Source organism: Macrotis lagotis, chromosome 1 (genome assembly GCF_037893015.1).
Source record: "Macrotis lagotis isolate mMagLag1 chromosome 1, bilby.v1.9.chrom.fasta, whole genome shotgun sequence".
NCBI classification, from domain to species: Eukaryota; Metazoa; Chordata; class Mammalia; order Peramelemorphia; family Peramelidae; genus Macrotis; species Macrotis lagotis.
Genome location: NC_133658.1, coordinates 691175139 through 691188313, shown reverse-complemented (window position 1 = coordinate 691188313; position 13175 = coordinate 691175139). Strand labels below are relative to the sequence as shown.

Sequence of the window (13175 nt, the reverse complement as noted above, 5' to 3'; positions counted from 1 at the left end):
ATAGAGGAATACCTTCAAGAATATAAAATATCCTAAGTGACAGAAGATCAAATAGAGATCTTAAATAATCCAATCTCAATAAAAGAAACAGAACTAACTGTAAAGAAACTATCAAAGAAAAAAAGTGGCCCAATGAGAACACAGGAGAATTCTATCAATATTTTATTTTTTAATATTTGATATTTATTCTCATTTTGTACAAATCATGTTTTTATACATTAATAAAATATTCTTGTTTAAGAGTAAACAAAATACCCCCTCCCCCAAAAAATATAGACTCACTTGAGTGATAAAGTAAAGGGGAGAGAAAAAAATCAAAATGTAAATTAAAAAAAATAATAGTAATAATTGTAGGTATGGCCAGGTGGCGCAATGGACAGAGCACCAGCCCTGGAGCCAGGAGCACTAGAGCCCATATCTGACCCCATACACCCAACAATCACCCAGCCATGTGACATGCAAGCCACCCGAACCCCACTTGCCCTACAAAAACCAAAAAAAAAAAAAAAAGAAAAGAAAAGACGCAAAATAAAATAAAATAGTAATAATAGTAGGGGTGGCTGGGTGGTGGACAGAGCATTGGCCCTTGAGCCAGGAGCACCCGGGTCCAAATCCGGCCTCAGACACCCAATGATCACCCTGCTATGTGGCCCCAGGCAGGCCATCCAGCCCCATCTGCCCTGTACCCCCCCCTAAATAATAATAATAAAAAATGTGCTTCAGTCTTTGTTCCAACACCAACAACTCTGTCATGGGTGGATCACATTCTTTATAAATCCATCGCATAAGTTGCTTCCATATTTTTCCACCATTGCCATTGCTGATCGCAACTCCCTCCTTTCGTACTTCTCCACTACCATGTACTATATTTTCTCCCTCCTTTCACTCTGACTCTGCTCTAGGGTATCTGAGTGGCACAGCAAGCAGATCCCCAGCTCTGGGGCCAAGAGGCCCTGAGCCCCCATACCACCCCTTAGGCCCAGAATCCACCTAGCCCTATGGTCCAGGATAGGCCATCCAATCCCAGGCCCTTGCAAGAAGTAAAAAAGAAAATGTATTATAGTTGACCACTCTCCCCCCATGGTCCACCCTCTCCTCCATCACTCACATTGCCCCCTTCCCTCTGTCTCCCTTCTCTCCTTCTTACTCCAGATGCCTATACCCCATTGAGTATATATGCTGTTTCCTCTCCTAGTCACCTCTGATGAGAGCAAAGATTCCCTCATTCCCCCTTGTCTTCCCCCCTTCCATATCATTGCAATAGCTCATTGTAATAAAGCAAAATCTTATTATATGAAATATCTTGGCCTATTCCCCCTCTCCTTTTTCTTTCTCCCATTGCATTCCCCTTTTTTCTATTGACTCCATTTTTACACCATATTTTATCTTCAAATTCAGCTTTCTCCTGTGCTTCAACTATACAAGCTCCTTTTACCTGCTCTATTAACTGAGAAGGTTCATATGAGTATTATCAGTGTCATTTTTTCTATACAGGAATACATGCAGTTCATCATCATTAAGTCCCTCATATTTTCTCCTTCTCCTCCAATCTCTATGCTTCACCTGAGTCCTGAACATTTGAAATTCCCCTGGTTAATTGAAAGTCCATCTTTTCCCCTGGAAGAAGACATTCAGTTTTGCTGGGTAGTTGATTCTCGGTTGCATTCTAAGCTCTTTTGCCTTCTGGAATATTATATTCCAAGCCCTATGAACTTTTAATGTAGTTGCTGCTAAGTCCTGTGTGATCCTGACTGCAGCTCCACGATATTTGAACTGTGTCCTTCTGGCCGCTTGTAATATTTTCTCTTTGACTTGGGAGTTCTGGAACTTGGCTATAATATTACTAGGGGTTGGTTTTGGGGGATCTCTTTCTCGGGGCGGGGGGATCGGTGGATTCTCTACATTTCTATTTTGCCCTCTGCTTCTAGGATAGCAGGGCAATTTTCCGGTAGTAATTCTATGAAAATGATGTCAAGGCTCTTTTCCTAATCATGATTTTCAAGTACTCCAATAATTTTTAAATTATCTTTCCTAAATTTGTTTTCCATATCAGTTGTTTTTTCAATGAGATGTTTCACATTTTCTTCTAATTTTTTATTTTTTTTGGTTTTGAAGTAATGAGTCCTGATTTCTTGTAAATTCATCAATTTCCCTGAGTTCTATTCTTTGTCTGAAGGATTTGTTTTCCTCAGAGAGTTTTCTTGTCTCTTTTTTCCATCTGGACAATTTTGCTTTTTAAAGCATTCTTCTCCTCAATAACTTTTTGAACTGTTTTATCCATTTGACCTAAGCTGGTTTTTAGCATGCTATTTTCTTCAGCATTTTTTTTTTTTGGATTTCCTTGACTAGGCTGCTGACTTCATTTTCATGTTTTTCCTGCATCTCTCTCATTTCTTTTCCCAGTTTTTCTTCTAACTCCCTCATTTGATTTTCAAAGTCTTTTTTGAGCTGTGTCATATAGCCTGATCCCAATTTCTGTTTTTCTTGGAGTCTTTAGATGCAAGAGGTTATGTTTCCTCATCTTCAGACTGAGTATATTGATCCTTCTTGGGATCATAAATAATATATTTCTCAATGGTATTCCTCTTTTTTATCTGCTTGCTCATTTTCCCAGCCTAAGCCTGTTTTGGGGGTGCTTCCTGAGTTTTTGGGACACTCCCACAAGGGTCTCAGTGTGTGAGGCTCTGTCCTCCCTCCTGGTCTGTGAATGACCATATGTGCCCCCCTCTGCCACGAGGCTAAGGTGGAGGGGCACTGCTGTTCTATTAGGGGGCCTAGACTGCAATCAGGGTCTGAATGTGGTCAGAGCCCCAGAGTCCCGTTCCAGGGGCAGAGGACAGAGCTGGGCAGTCTCTCTTCACTCCCCTCCCAAGGTTCAATGGGCTCATGCCCTGCTTACGGGCTCACCTGCTTCTGTTTCCTGGATCTGGACTGCCTTGACCATGCTGCTTGCTGTGTGCCCTAAGGGCTGGGCTTCAGGTGTTAGCTCTGGCAGAGGTCCCCCGCTGTTCCCCCAAGTTGTGCCTGGTGCTCCCCGAGTGTAGTTCAGGAAACTTTCCTGCTGCTCTGAGCCGAGGCTCCCAGCACCCTGGGGCTGCCTCCAGGAGGCTGAAATTCTTTCACTCTTGCCGGGCCGCCCCTCCAACCCCGGGGGGCAGAGCCTTTCTGCTCTTTTCCAGGTTACCTTGAGTAAAAGAACTGCCTCACTGGGTCCCTCTGTGGGTTCTGTCTCTCGAAAATTTAAAGTCCTTAGTTTCAAAGATTTATGAGAGAGCTCCTAAGACACAATCCACTCTTGTCTCCATCTTTCTATCAATATTTTAATGAACATTATTCTCAAAAACGAGAATCTCCAAAGACAATAGCCCTACTACTTAGTCCAGAGAAAGATAAAACACACAAAAAAATACTATAGACCAAGATCATTAATGAATACGAATTCAAGAATTTTAAACAAAATTCTGTCAAACTCATTACAGTGAAATTATTCATTAAGACCAAATTGGATTTAAACTAGGAATTCAATTCGGAAAATAAACAATATAACTAATCATGTTAAAAACAAAAAAACATTCAAAATAAGATGATTATCTCAATAGTTATAGAAAAGGCCTTTGACAAAAGATAACATTTATGCTAAAAATCTTACAAAGCATAGACATAGGACTTTTTTAAATATCATAAAAACATTTATCTAAAACCAAAAGAAATCTTTTCCTAATAAATATGGATATAAAACAAGGAAGCTTACTCTCCTCACCATAATTTGATATAGTTCTGAAAATGTTAACAAAAGCAATAAGACAGAGAAAAAATTAAAGGCATAATTTAGAGGGGCTAAAACTATCACTATGTGCTGATGGTATGATGTTACTTGGAAAATCCTGAGGAATAAGCAAAAATATTGAGCAACTAATAAGCAACTTTAGTAAAATTCCAGGCTATCAAGTTTACCTTTTAAGACATCATTTCGGGGTGGCTAGATGGCAGAGTGGATAGAGCACCGGCCCTGAAGTCAGGAGTACCTGAGTTCAAATCCAGCCTCAGACACTTAATTACCTAACTGTGTGGCCACATTTAACCCCATTTGCCTTGCAAAAACCTAAAAAAAGAAAAAAAAAGGACATTATTTCTATATTGCTTGCTGCCTTGGGAAGGAGGGAGGAAAGGGAGAGAAAATTTTATAAAATGAATGTTGAAAACCATCTCTATATGTAATTTGGGAAGAAAATGTTAAAAATTAAATGAAAAAGTAAAAAATCATTTCCAAACAATAATTTTAAAAATCTAAGAGGCAATAATAAAAAAAAGGACATTTTATTCCAAAGAACTACAAAATGTATAAAATATTTGGGACTCTATTTATCAAAGTACACAAAAAGACTTGTATAGATTCAATTACAAAATTCTCTTTAAAGAAATAGAGTTATAGTACAAGATGAAGGGCTAGAAATTTTTCCTGATCCCCATGATTTCTCAGACTTCTCCAAAATAAAAATGTTGTATCAAAGATAAAGTAAATTAAACTGTCACTTAAATACAGACTCAAAAAGAAATCTATTGTCCATAGACAATAGATTGACTTAGCAAACCATAAAATAACATTATATATGTTGTTTTGGATTTTTAATTTGTTAAGTATTTTTGAAATGACATTTTAATCCGGTTTGGGGCTCAAGTTGGATACCTCTGGTCTGGAACATCTAGAACCAAAAAGGTTAAATAAAAAAAAAGATTCATAAATCAGACTCATAAACTGATACCTACATTGATCTCATGCAGTAAATGGACTTTCCTCAGTCATGCACCATGCTACTAATTAGAGAAGCTTGCAGCAAAAATCTAACCACCATACATCAATCTTCTCTCCCTTTTTCTAGTGTCATGGAGATCTAGGATCCAGGCTTTAGGTGTTTGATTAAAACCTTGACAGACCATTTTGTACCATAAAAGACCTCTGCAAAACAATAGAAGGACAAAGTGAAAGGTTCAGGACACATGTCTGGGTTTAAAATGGAGCTCAACTTCACACTTCCCCCCCCCACCCACTCTTCCTTTTTCCAGAGGCTTGGGACTACATAAATCAATCCCATAGCACTGAACATCAGGGCAGCTCTCCAAACTGCAGGTGTTGAGGCAGAGAACTGAGGAACAGTGTGTGTGTGTGTGTGTGTGTGTGTGTGTGTGTGTCTGTCTGGGGGAGGTGGGGAAGATGTCATGCAACACTTCACTAAGCCTGAGAGAAAAAGTTCACTTCCAGTTAAGGATAAAAAGGAAATTATTATATTTATACTGGAAGGAACCATAGACAATAAATTAGTATCAATAATAAATTTATATACTCCAAATGCCTTAGCATCCAAATTCTTAAAGGCAACATAGACAATAACATAATAGTTTCAGGATACTTCAATATCCCCCCTCAGTTTTAAATAAGTCTAATAGAAAGATAGGCAAAAAGGGTAAATATGGAACTAAACACATTGCTAGCATAACTAGAGTTAAAAACAAATAGACAAATAAACTTCTGGAATCTCCTAAATGGGACAGCAAAAGGATATACAGATTTCTCAGTACTTCATGAAACTTTTGCCAAAGCTGAACACACATTGTGACACAAAGATAATACAAACAATTGTAAAAAGATAGTTGGAGTGGGAGTGCTGAGTGACATCACAGGAGGAATCAATTCATTATGCAAAAGAAAATTATCATGATGAAGCAACATGTTAAAATTTCTAGGACAAAGTTAAAACAGTTATTGGGGGAAATAGCATCCCTATAAACATATATTAACAAAACAGAAAAAGAATAATAATGAACTGAATATGCATTAAAAAACTTAGAAAACCAACAAATAAACAAACCTAAAATAAGAACAAAAGATGTTACTAAGAGTTAGAGGAGAAATAGATAAATTGGAAGCAAAATATAAAAATGATAATTAAACTAAAACATGGTTCTTTAAAGATACTATTAAAACTGATAAACATTTAATGAATATGATTAGAAAGAAGAGGACTGAAAATCAAATCAATATAATAGCAAATGAATTAGATGAAGTCACAACAAAACTAGAAGAAATATAAAGAATAATCAGAATATACTTTTGCACAGGTATATGCTCACAAAGCTGAGAACAAAAAAAAGAAATTGAGGAATAGCTTCAAAAATATACAATACTCAAACTATTAGAATACCAGATAGGGATCTTAATTAACCTAATCTCAATAAAGGAAGTAAATCTAGTTATAAGGGATTATCAAAGAAATAGAAAACTCCAATTCTTGACATATTTACAGAAGAATATTATCAAAGTTTTAAAGAATAATTGAGAAAGAACCCTTGTTTCAGGAAAATATCATCTTAATAATTAAATCAAAGAAAGACAAAACATAGAGGAAAAATAATAGACCAATATCATTACTGAACATTGATTCAAAAATTTTAAACAAAATCCTGTCATACATAATTCAGAGATTTATCTAAGAGATCATTCATCCTGGCAGCTAGGTGGCATGGTGGATAGAGCACCTGGAGTCAAAAGGACCTGAATTCAAATCCAGAATTAGATATTAATGCTTACTTAGCTATATGACCTTGAGCAAGTGTACAGTGTTCTTCTGGTTCTTGCCTTGCAAAAATAAAAAAAATTTAAAAAATCATTCATCTTTTATATCAGAAATTCAAGAATTATTCAACATTGGGAAGACAATCAACATAACTAATCACAATAAAAACAGCAACATCCAAAATTACACAGATGCAGGAAAAAATTTTTTTCACAAAAGTATTATACTCTTTTATACTAAAATCCTACAATGTTAGGAACAGAAGGGCATTTATTAATATAAAAAGTATCCCTCTAAAACCAAAAGTATACTTCATATGTAATTGTAAGGTTAATTCATATGTAACGTTACTTTTTCTAGTAAATTTGAAAGTAAAGCAAGGAAGTCCACTTTCCCTACTATTATTTGGCACAGTTCTGGAAATGTTAGCAACAGTAACAAGAATGGGAAAGAAACTAAAGGCAAAAACATAGGTAAGAGAAGATAAAATTATCCCTTTTTCTGATGTGATAGTATACTTGGAAAATCCTGGAGAATCAGCAAAGAGATTAATCAGGATAATTAATAGCTTAAGGAGAGTTAAAAGTTACAAAACAAACCCTCAAAGATCAATTCTAGTGGTAGCAAAGAATTGGAAATTGAGTGAATGTCCTTCAATTGGGGAATGGCTTAACAAACTATGGTATATGTACCTCATAGAACACTGTTATTCTATTCGAAACCAGGAGGGATAGGAATTCAGGGAAGCCTGGAAGGATTTGCATGAACTGATGTTGAGTGAGATGAGCAGAACCAGAAGAACACTGTACACGCTAACAGCAACACGGGGGTGATGATCAACCTTGATGGACTTGCTCATTCCTTCAGTGCAACAATCAGGGACAATTTTGGGCTCTCTGAAATGGAGAATACCATCTGTATCCAGAGAAAGAGTTTGAACAAAGACCAAAGACTATTACCTTCAATTTAGGGAAAAAACCCCGTTATCTTTTTATGTAATTTTGCTATATCATTTTTCTTCTTTAACAATATTGATTTCTCTCTCATCATATTCAACTGCAATGTATACCATGGAAACAATGTAAAGACTAACAGACATGGGGCAGTTAGGTGGTGCAGTGGATAGAGCACTGGCCCTGGAGTCAGGAGTACCTGGGTTCAAATCCTATCTCAGACACTTAATAATTACCTAGCCGTGTGGCCTTGGGCAAGCCACTTAACCCCATTTGTCTTGCAAAAACCTTAAAAAAAAAGACTAACAGACTGCCTTCTGTGGGGGGTGAGAGGAGGGAAACAAGAATGAGAGGAAATTGAAACACTCAAAATAAATAAAATCTTTCTTTAAAAAAAATCAATTCTATATCATAACAAAATCCAAAAAACAAAAATAAAAAGGAAAATCCAATTCAAATAATTACAAAAATTCATAAAAGATCTGGGAATTGACCTACCAGAACACTCAATGATAAAATAATTTTAAAACAAACAACTTAAATAGATAGAGGAATACTCAACACTCATTAGGTTGTGCCAACATAATAAAAATGACCATACTATGAAAGTTAATTTACAGTCTTAATGGTATACCAAACAAATTATCAAGGAAGTATTTAATAAATATTTCATATGTTGATAAAATAAAAAATTCACTTGAAAAAACAAAAGATCTATAATATCCAGGAAATTATGAACAAAAGAAGGATAAAAGGGCACTTCTAGACCTCAAACTGTATTATAAAGGAGCAGTCATCAAAACCATCTGGAATTAGTTAAAAAAATTGACAGCTCAATGGAATAGGATGCATCAAGGAGAATAAACCCAGTGGAACTCGATAGCCCAGAGTCTGTTTGATACAGTTGAAAGCACCAATTACCAAGGAGAAAAAAATTCCTTTTTTGATAAACCTGCTTGGAAAAATTGGAAAGTAATCTGTCAGAAATCAGGCAAAGATCAATAGATTCCACAATACATTCTTTTTTTTTTTAGGTTTTTTTGCAAGGCAAATGGGGTTAAGTGGCTTGCCCAAGGCCACACGGTTAGGTAATTATCAAGTGTCTGAGACCAGATTTGAACCCAGGTACTCCTGACTTCAAGGCTGGTGCTTTATCCACTACGCCACTACGCCACCCCCACAATACATTCTAAACAAGTTTTATGACCTTGACATTAAAGCTCATAACATAAAAGAATTAGATGAGAAGCAAAACATATCTCTCTCACAACTATGGTAAAAGGGTATATTCTAAATCAAACAAGAAATAGAAGCAACTACAAAAAATAGATTACTTAGAAAACATGAAACTGAAAAGTTTCTTCATAGACAAACTTAATGCACCTAGGATAACCAGGGTAGTGTTGGAATGGGTGGGACAAATCTTTATATGAAATTTCCATGATAAAGATTTTGTATCTCAGGATAAATAAACAATTAAATATATATACATATAATATATATATATAATATGTCTAAAATCCAATCTCTAATAAATAAGTGGTCAAAGGATTAGAGCAGTTCTCAAAAGAATAAGCTTAAAGGATTCATAACTACAAGAATGCTCCAAATTACCAATAATAAGAAAAATGAAAATCAACAGAACACAGGTTTTATCTCATACCTGGCAAATGGGCAAAATTACAAAAAATGGCACTAGTCAATGTTGGAGGGACTATGGAATGATGCACTAGAGTACATTACTGGTGGGGCTATAAAATGGAACAATCATTTTGGAAAGCAATTTAGAATCTATGAAGATAAAGTGATTATGAGGTTCACACATTTGAACCAGAGACTCCATTACTGGACTTCTCAAGGATTGTCCCCAAAATCCCCCAAAGCCTTGGAAGTGCAGTAAATCAGATACACACACACACACACACACACACACACACACACACACACACACACACCTCAAAATATTTTAAATCATTTTTGTGCTAGCTAAGAATTTAAAACCAATGGTAATGGCTAAACATAATCTGTATGAATGGAATGGAATAATTACTGTGCTATAAGAAATTATGTGGGTAAATACAGAGAAACACAGGATTTACATGAATTGATGCAGAATGAAGTAAGCAGAGTCAAGAAACAATCTACACTATAACTACAATTATGTAAGTAGAAAGAACTAAACACATACGGAATTAAAAGCTAATGTTGCAAAATTTGAAAGATTGAAAGAAGCAATATGAAAGGATACTCCTATCCCACTCCTTTTTTTGGAGCATAGATGACTTATTGGCTAAGCTTTCTATATATTTTTTATTGTTACAATAATCTTGTTGTGAGAGTAAACATAAACCCCCCCTCCCCTCCCAAAATGAGAAATCTCAAGAATAGTGAGAAAGAAAAACAAAAGTTTGCCTCAGTCTGTGTTCAGATTCCAACAGTTCTGTCTCTAGGATGAGTTGCCTTCTTTATCAGAAGTCCCAGAGAAGTTGTATCAGTAGTTTTCCCACTGCTATCACTAGCTGTATTTCCTTCCACTCTATTCCTCCCCACTCTCATTTATTCTATTCTCTCTCTCCTTTCATCCTGCCCCTGTTCAGAAGTGTATAGTATCTGAATACCCTCTCCCATGATCTTCCCTCTATCACCTACTTCCCCCTTCCCCCACCCCTTTCTTCTCATTTTTCTCTAGGGTAACAGATTTCCTCACCCTATTGTGTGTGTTTCCTCTCTGAGCCATTTCTGACGAGAATGAAGGCTCACTCATTCCCCCTTGCCTTCCCCCATTCCATTCCATTGAAAAAAAAAAAGCTTTTTCTTGACTCTTATGTGAAATATCTTAGCCCCTCCTTCCTCTTTCTCTTCCTCCCAACACTTTCCTTTATCACTTATTGACTCCATCTTTTTACCATATTATACCATTATATTCAGCTTCTTCCTATGCTTTGTCTATCTATATATATGCTCCTTCTAAACAGTTCAACTGTGATAGAAGTTCCTCATAATTAGTCCTTCTCATCTATCCTCTCTATGGTTCACCTGAGTCCTGCACTTGGAGATCAAACTTTCTGTTCAGCTCTGGTTGTTGCAATAGGAAAGTTTGAAATTCCCCTGTTTCATTGAATGTCCATTTTTCCCCTGAAAGAGGATGTATGTACAATTTTTCTGGGTAGTTGATTCTCGGTAATAAACCAAGATCTTTTGCCTTCCAGAATATCATATTCCAAGCCCTACAAGCCCTTAATGTAGATACTGCCAGACCTTGTGTAATCCTGACTATGGAGCCTCAGCAGTTGAATTGTTTGTTTCTGGTGGCTTTTAGTTTTTTCCTCTTTGATTTGGGAGTTTTGGAATTTGGCTATAATATTCCTGGAAGTTTCTTTTCGGATCTCTTTCAGGAGGTGATTGGTGGATTTTTTGGTGGATATTTTACCCTCTGCTTCTAGGATCATAGCACAATTTTGCTGTATTATTTCTTAAAAAATGAAATCCAGGTTCTTTTCCTGGTAATGACTTTCAGGTAGCCCAATAATTTTTTTAATTATTTCTCCTGGATGTGTTTTCAAGGTCAGTTGTTTTTCCAATGGGATATTTTACATTTTCTTCTAATTTTTGGCTTTTTTGGAATAGTTTTATTTCTTCCTGATTTCTTGTAAAGATATTGGCTTCCTTTAGTTCCATTCTGCATTTGAAGGCATTATTTTCTTCAGAGAGCTTTTTTTTATCTCCTTTTCTTGCTTAATTTGGTTTTTAATATATTATTTTCTTCAGTATTTTTTGTATTTCTTTCACCAAGCTGTTGACATGGTTCATGATTTATCTGCATCACTCTTATTTCTCCTCCCAGGTTTTCCTCTACTTCTCTTATTTGCTTTTCAAAGTCTTCCATAGCCTGAGCCCATTTTCTTTTTCTCTTGGAGGTTTTGGATATAGAAACTTCAACTTTGTCATCTTCTAAGTATGTATTTTGGTCCTCCATGGGACTAATTTTCTATGATCAGATTCTTCTTTTTCTGTTGTTTGCTCATTTCCTTAGTCTATGACTGATTTACTGCACTTCCAAGTCTTTGGGGGGAGGGTTGGGGACAATCAACAGGGACCCTAAATCCTCCAAGGTCTTATGAGAGACTCTGACTGCTCCCTTGCCTGTGCTCTGGTATGTGGATGACCACAGACCCTCCCCTCTGCCCTGGAGCTGTGAGGAGAATCCCTGCTCAGCTATGGTAGTATGGGAGCCCAAACTGCAACCTGGCTCTGAGTGTGGGCATACAGCAGAGTCCTGCCCCAGGGAGAGCAGAGAAACCTCTGCAGTCCCCCCACCACCACCATCTATAGGCTGAGAGCTCTGGGAGTGCTGGGAGGCTCTGCTGATGCCTGCTGCAGGTTCTCACTGTAGGACTGCTTTGAGGCTGGCGCTCCACTCTGGTGTAGTAAAGTTCTCTCAATCACCCTTTACAGCTGTCCCAGTGATCCCCGGGTGAAGTGGTCTGGAAATCATACCCTCTGCCATGGACCCAAGTGCCTGGCCAGGTATGCTGTGGCTGTGTTGAATGGCAGCTACAGTTCTTTCCAACCTATGTCCCAGTGAAATAGACTTTTCCTGAGGAACTTTTAAGTTGTCTTGGACTGGGAAATTATATCACTCAGTCTTTCTGTGAGTTCTACCCCTCTAAATTTTGGCTAGAGTCATAATTTGGCAACTTTTGGAGTTTTGGGGGAACAAGATTCCAGAAATTCCTGCCTTCATGCTGCCATCTTGTCTCTCCCCACTCCTTTTTGTAACAGGTGTTACACATTGCACATTTTTAACAAGTAATAATAAATTATATTAAATTTTTTTCCTTTTCTTTTTTTTAAATCCTTAAAACATGCTATTTGTTAAATGGGATGGCTCTCTGGGAAGGGAAAGTGAGGGACTAATAAAAACTACAATAATATATGAAACAAAGCACTGAAACCTTAATTTAAAAAGATTGTGATATATTTCTTATTCTTGCATCTGCTTTGACTACTATATCTGACCATAACAAATCCTTCTTTAAAAAGCACCACTGATCCCCTGCTCTTGCTTCTAGAAAAAAATCACATCCTGTTTTGACTTTTAAAACTCTTCACAATCTGACTCCAGATTTTCTTTTCTGATTTGTCTTAATGACTTTCATAATCCTATATTTCAATCAAACTGACCTACCCTTCTGATCCTTATAATTTCTCCTTTGTCTTCCAATAGGTTATCCTCCAATCTTGGAAAGTACTTGCACTTTACCTCCTCTTCTTGAAATCACTGCCTGGCTTCAAATTCCACCTCATGTCACTTCCTAGGAGCCATTTCTTGATATTCCCAATAGCTAGTGCCTTCCCTTAAATTACTTTATATATTCTGAGCATATTTTATATTTACTTATATGAATGTAGATTAATAAAATATAAACCCCTTGAGAGCAGAAACTATTTCATTTTTGAATCTCTCTCTCTCTCCTGCCTAACACTGCTTAAATATATATACTTCAGTATTTTGATTTGGGTATCATTACCCAGACATATCAGCTCTCTAAGAATCATTTGTGATCTTTCAAATATCATAATAAAAGAAAATGAATCTCTCTAGGTCTTAATTTCAGCCTCTATTGTTATTAACCACTTAATCATTTCC

At 36.6% G+C, this 13175-nt stretch overlaps 1 long non-coding RNA gene across 4 annotated transcripts in view; it reads right to left on the bottom strand.

Annotated features, from left to right (window-relative positions):
- LOC141507748 (uncharacterized) overlaps positions 1-13175 on the bottom strand; it is a 33952-nt gene that overhangs the window by 1912 nt on the left and 18865 nt on the right. For 2 of the 4 annotated variants that reach the window (XR_012474265.1, XR_012474266.1), the window contains exons 2-3: positions 4768-4957; positions 3955-4102 (exon numbers count right to left, since the gene is read on the bottom strand). This is a non-coding gene — a long non-coding RNA (uncharacterized LOC141507748). Of the gene's footprint in view, positions 1-3954; positions 4103-4767; positions 5892-7264; positions 9853-13175 lie in introns of those variants that run through there. The other 2 variants (XR_012474267.1, XR_012474264.1) reach the window with 2 other exon arrangements.